Here is a 6000-nt window from a genome sequence, read left to right on the forward strand (position 1 = left end):
AGAGCTCTATGACAAATACAACATTAGGCCTTTTACTGAGCAACTCAACCTGTTTATATGGACTGAATTCAAAGTCCCAAGGTGGAAAAACAACATTATTTCCAATAGTTGTAAGTATTCCCTAACACGTGGAAGAAAATATGATGCTAGACTTAAAAAGGAAAGTTACGACAGGACACACTCATTTCCAGCACTAACCTCTGATGCTATCACGTCTTAAAGGAATTAACAAAACTCAAAGAGATGTGACAACGTGGCCTCCAGATAACCTGGTCAGCCTCAGTTCTAAATAATATTGAAGGATCATGTCATTGAGGTGGTAGAAATAATCGAAGGGTTTACAGGCACACAGAGAAAAAAATAAAAAAATATTTTTTGCTTATTGTCTCAAGCAAGAAAATTTAGCTGGACCATAAAATATCAAGAAATTACTCCAGTACATGCAGTGGAAAATAATGATAGCTTCATTCATGTTTTTTTTATCTGGATAAACTCCAACAGCATCTTTCGGTAACTCGAAGCCTATTCTTGACATACTGTGATGAGAAAGTATTGAGCCAGCATATCTGCGATTTCAAGACAGACATAGCAAAGCTCCACAATTCAGATGCTTGAGCCAAACGACTAATACAGATTCCCATGTCTCCTGGTGTTATTAATCATTGTGAGGTGACAACAGTATGAAGAATAGGCACACCAAGTTCAAGGAGCACTGGTTGATGGGAGATATCAAGGTTGTGGCAAGGAAAAAGAAGAAAGCACACATTGTTTTAAGCAGCTGGGTATGAATGGATCCCTCAGCAAATATGAAAGCTTAAAACCAGAACTGAGGAGGAAATCAGGAGGGCAAAAAGAGGGTGTGAAATGTATTTGCCAGGCAGAGTTAGATCTAATTCCAAGAGTTTTTTTCACTAATATTAACAATAAAATGGGTGACTAGGGAGACACCAGGTCTTCTTAAGCTAATGAGGGCTACATTTGCCTGGAGCAAGATGAGAAAGCTGAGATCTTTAACATCTGTTACTCCTCAGTGTTTACTAAGGAGAATATCATGGATGATAAAGGAATTAGCGTAATAACTCATAAGGACTTGGACCATATGCTTATTATGAGGAAAGGGGAGTTTGAAGCCTTGAAGCACATTAAAAAGTAGGAAAATTCCCTGGGCCTAACTAGCTGCACCCCTGGAACTTATGGGAATCTAGGAAAGTAATAGTGCAGGCCCTGTAAAGGTTTTTTTTTTGTTGAACCAATGTTCTGGAAATGGCGATTAGCCAACCTCTACAGGATTGGAGGATGGCTAATATTGTTCCATTGTTCAAGATACTGTAAGTAGAAAAGACAGGACACAAAACTATTAGCCAGTGGACCTGGCTTCAGTTGTAGGGAAGTTACTGAGGGATAAGATCTACCATCATTTGGAAAGTCAAGGCTTGCTCAGGAATAGTGAGTGTGGCTTTGTGCAAGGGAGGTCATGAATGACAAACCTTATGGAGTTTTCAAAGATGTAACTAAGGTGTCGATGAAGGTTAGGCGGTGAATGTTGTCTAAATGGACCTCAGTAAGGCTTTTGACAAGGTCCTGCATGACAGCCTGATCTGGAAAGTTAGGTCACTTGAGATATAGGGGGAACCAGGGAGGTGGATTCAGAATTGGTTTGATGATAGGAAGCAGGGGGTGATGGTTAAAGGTCAATTCTCTGACCAGAGGCCTGTGACAAGTAAGGATCACAATTGGGACATCTGTCATTCATTATCTGTGTAAATGATTTTGATACGAATGTATAATTAGCAATGTTTGCAGATTGTCCTAAATCAGGAGATCTGGTTGATAGTGAAGCAGGTTACAATGAATCATAAAGAGAACTTGATCAGTGAGGAAAATGAGCTGAAGGTTGGCAAATGGATTTCAATTTAGGTACATGTGAAGTGATGCATTTGGACAAACAAACCAGGGTAGGACCTATACAGTGAATGACAGGGGATTGACGAGTGTTGTGGACCAGAGTGCATAAGCGCACAATTCACTGAAAATGGATGCCCAAGTAGATAAGTTGCTGAAGCAGGCATTTAGCACACTGGCCTTCAGTCAGCCACCAAATTTAGGAGTAAAGATACTATATTGCAGTTATGAAAGCCACTGGTGAGGCCACAGTTGGAGTACCCTGTAGTTCTGGTCATCCTGTTATAGGACAGGCATTGTCAAGCTGGGGAGGGTGCAGACGAAAGTGATGAGGCAGATGCTGGCCACACTGGGTCTTTATTTTCTCGAGTGTATGAGAATGAGGGATGACCTCACAGAAGTTTATAAAATTATGAGGGGCATGGATTGGACAGAGAGGACAGTCACAGTATATACACTTATAACATATAGGTAGTGCCAAAAAGTAGTGAGGTAGTGTTCATGGGTTCAATGTCCATTCACAAATGTAATGCCAGAGGGGAAGAAGCTGCTCCTGACCCATTGAGTGTGTGCCTTCAGGTTTCTGACCCTGTACTTGTACCTGAGAGACAACTTCTTTACATAGAGGGTATTGAGTACCTGGAATGAACTGCCCAGCAAGTGTTGGAGTTGGGTAAAATTGCAACATCCAAGAGCCTTTTGATTAGCCACATGAATGGGAGGGGGTTGGCGGGTTATTGGCTGAAACGTGGGCAACTGGAACCGGCAGGGAGGATGCGGCGGTTGGAATGACCCAGTGGGCCGAAGGACCTGCTGCTCTGGAAGCACAGAGCATGCGTAAATGTTGAGCGCGCATGATACCATTTAAGGATTAATCACGATATACAGTAAATCTGAATGTATGTCATAGATAGATTGGAAGGGAAACGGGATACGTTGATGAAAGGGTTTCACGAGTGTGACAGTTAAGACGGAAATTATATTCAGCCCCGATTTATTATTCCATATTCAACTTGGCATTAACGACCCTGTTGCGATAGTGAACCTTTCAGTGAATTGTGCTGGCTTCTCACACTGGAGTTTACGCACGCTATCGTTCACGTGAAGAGCACTCTAGTCTGCTGGCTGCTAGCAAGAGCGTTTCTGAATCAACGCATTTGTATAAATAAGTACTGATTTGGAAGTACAGTTTGACAATCTCGCTCTAAACCCAGTTGTGACTCTTCAATGGGCGGCTGGTTCCACCCAGCCGGTATTTGGGGTACTTTGAGACAGTCTCTTTCGCCTAGCCCGATATCCCAGCGAGCGAACCAGGTTTATTTTAGCACAGGCGTTTCGCCGGGAGTGAATACTCCTCATAAGACTTGATATATTAGCGTTTAAACCCAGCTACTCTTACTCTCTCCCTCCTCGCCAAATAATTATTATATAACGGGGCGACGCTAATTTTACTCATTTCCAGCTATTCTCGCCTGCCTCACCGATCGCTCTGAAACACCTAGCAGATCGCCAGACTGGGTGCACGAGTTCACTTCCAGTGGAGCATTGGGCTCAGGTGGAGCTGCGTTTCAACCTGGACAGGGGCGCAGAAATCTCAGTCGCCAGGGAAAATCAATGAATGACGGAATAAATCCTGCAACGTCAGGAGTAAACGGGAATCTTTCATCAATTTAACTGGCGTCTCTAATATATTCCAGCTACCGGTAATTCCACCGTCAATAACCATAACGCGCCAATGAAGGAAAAGTTGCGTGTATGATGTTTTATTTCAATAGCATTTCAATCTTAATTTTTCAAGAATGAGTTGTGCAGTCACATAAATACTGGATTTTAAAAGACCGTAATTGTAGATTTTACTTAACAAAGGCAGTCATTCCGCAAAAAAAGATCTTCAGAACAAACGCGCTCACTATTAATTAGTTTCTGCAAAATCAGCGGCATAAGGTTCGAGAGAACAAGCTGCGTTTCTGAATATGAACCACATTTCATCGTTTAATAGATCTGTGCTCGCGGACAGGACCTGTGCAAAACACTCGCTCTGAGTCTCGTTTCTACCCGCACGTCCGTGAAAGTTCAGGAATAATAAAGTCCAGGCAGAGATGCTGAAATAAATCGGACTGTGAAGACGACCGGTTGGTTTTGCTGAATTAAAAGTCGGCGGCGGATTCTCCCCCCCCCCCCAAAAAAAAACAAACCCATATTGGCTCCGCGTGACGGGCTGGTTATGGAGTAGTGGGCTGCGCGGAAGACAGTCTCTCAATGTACCACCGGAGTTGTGCGAAAGCAGAGTGTACCATCCACGCACACTTCCTGTATGGGCGGCGTTGAGCTGCTGCACTATCAATGCGCAGTACGTGAGTGGTGCATCTGCAAGTGCCGGACTGTACACCCACCCAATCTACACATTACCAACCCAACCCGATGTCTGCAAGAAAATACTTAACACTTTAGCGATTAATCAGAACACATTTCATGGCCTCTTCATCTTAAGAATCAGCGAAAGTCTGGCTCGGGTGCGGGGAATCTGGGACGACTGGCTACTTTTAAAGACGAGCTTCGTTTTTAATTCTTCTTCCCAAATGCGTTGTAAAAGGAACATGAACGGAATCCGAGCTTTCACTTTATTCGAGCTGTGCCATCTCCGTTTACATTTTAGATTCGACCACGTTGAATTTTATACGCCTCTTCCCCTCTTTCAGTACGGTATGGCTAGTTAATTGGGATTAGCCCCGGATAAATATACCTTCTATCCCACCGTGTACAGCACGTCCAATTCTACAAGCCAGCAAACAATCCCTGAGGGACTGAGTGTACACCGACCCGCGCTTCTGACCGTGGGGCACCCGTGGAGTCGTTCTGTGCACTAGTTCCAAAAATCTTTGCACATTTACAGTTGTACATATTTTTCGCGGCCACACTGCACCTAACAACACTCTCCTCCACCGCAAATTCCCAGCCTTTATCAACAGAGCGAGAGGCCGCGGAGTGATAACCACGGCGTCGTCCTCTTACTGTAGATAAACTCGCAAAAGCGAAAATTGTTTTCTGCCAAGTATCCGCTGCTCTTTTTAAAACAATTAAACAACTGGTTTTGAGAATTTTCACAAATTTGACATTGAGCTGCTCACCTGCAATTCTGAATCCGGACACAAATTTTAAAAAGTGAGCATTTCCGATAACACAGCGATCCAATCTGGTCTCTACTAAGCAATAATTATATGCATGTTACTTAGGGCTGAACGTTCAAATATGACAACTAAACTGAGTTAATTAAAATAAACACAGTAAAACAGTTGTCTTATCTGTGTCACAGAACAGACAGTTTTAACCACGGGAGATTGTATGTCCAAAGCCACTTACATCTGCTTATTCCGCTGTTGGAACTTTTATATTGATTTAAAAAGCATTGCTACAGACTGACCTGGGTTTTATTTTAAAACACTGAGATCTATAGCCGTCTTGTTAAGAACACCAAGGTAGAAAAGGCGAACACAAACACATACTATGCACAAAATACTTCTTACCTAAGAATGCCGAACGTAATATCAGTCCATATAATATTCACCCGGAGATGCAAACCGGTCCTTGGTCTATGCCTCGCCACACGAGAGACGAAGCACAATGCGAGAAAGATACAGCCGTAACTGAGTCGAAGCTGGGAGTACGCTTTCCTCAGTTGCTGCCGCGCCGGCGTTTCTATAGGCTAACTGTGAGAGTCGAACCCAAGGTAAAAGAAATTACACTGGGGGTTGCTTCCAGTACCTGGTCTCGCTACCTGAATGGAAGCGGAGAACGGACTATAGCAGTCCACGTTGATAAATTACTCTTCAAAACATCCCATCGTTAATAACATTTGGTTCCGAGGGCAAAAAAAAACTTTGAATGAGCTCCGAGTCAGCGAGAGGGGCGGGTGCACTTGCAACTATATAGGTCATGTATTGCAAGCGCGAGTCCTGCGCGCTAACAATTACTGTACAAAATGCGAAGTTATCCCAGGGATTAAGATTCACAACGTTCCTCTGGGAATTGTTTTAATGTTTTGGTTACTTAAGGATTTTTTAATCTCAACAAGCAGGATAGCTGAATAAAACAAGGCAG

At 43.2% G+C, this 6000-nt stretch overlaps 1 protein-coding gene across 1 annotated transcript in view; it reads right to left on the minus strand.

The window, feature by feature from the left end:
* The window catches only part of LOC140729171 (leucine-rich repeat and immunoglobulin-like domain-containing nogo receptor-interacting protein 2), a 777920-nt gene extending 772135 nt beyond the window's left edge, over positions 1–5785 (minus strand). The window contains exon 1 of the mRNA XM_073048639.1: positions 5427–5785. The gene's annotated coding sequence lies outside the window, so the exon portion shown is untranslated. The remainder of the gene's footprint in view (positions 1–5426) is intronic.
* Between the last annotated feature and the right edge of the window lie 215 nt (positions 5786–6000).

Source organism: Hemitrygon akajei, chromosome 6 (assembly GCF_048418815.1).
Source record: "Hemitrygon akajei chromosome 6, sHemAka1.3, whole genome shotgun sequence".
Taxonomy (NCBI): Eukaryota; Metazoa; Chordata; class Chondrichthyes; order Myliobatiformes; family Dasyatidae; genus Hemitrygon; species Hemitrygon akajei.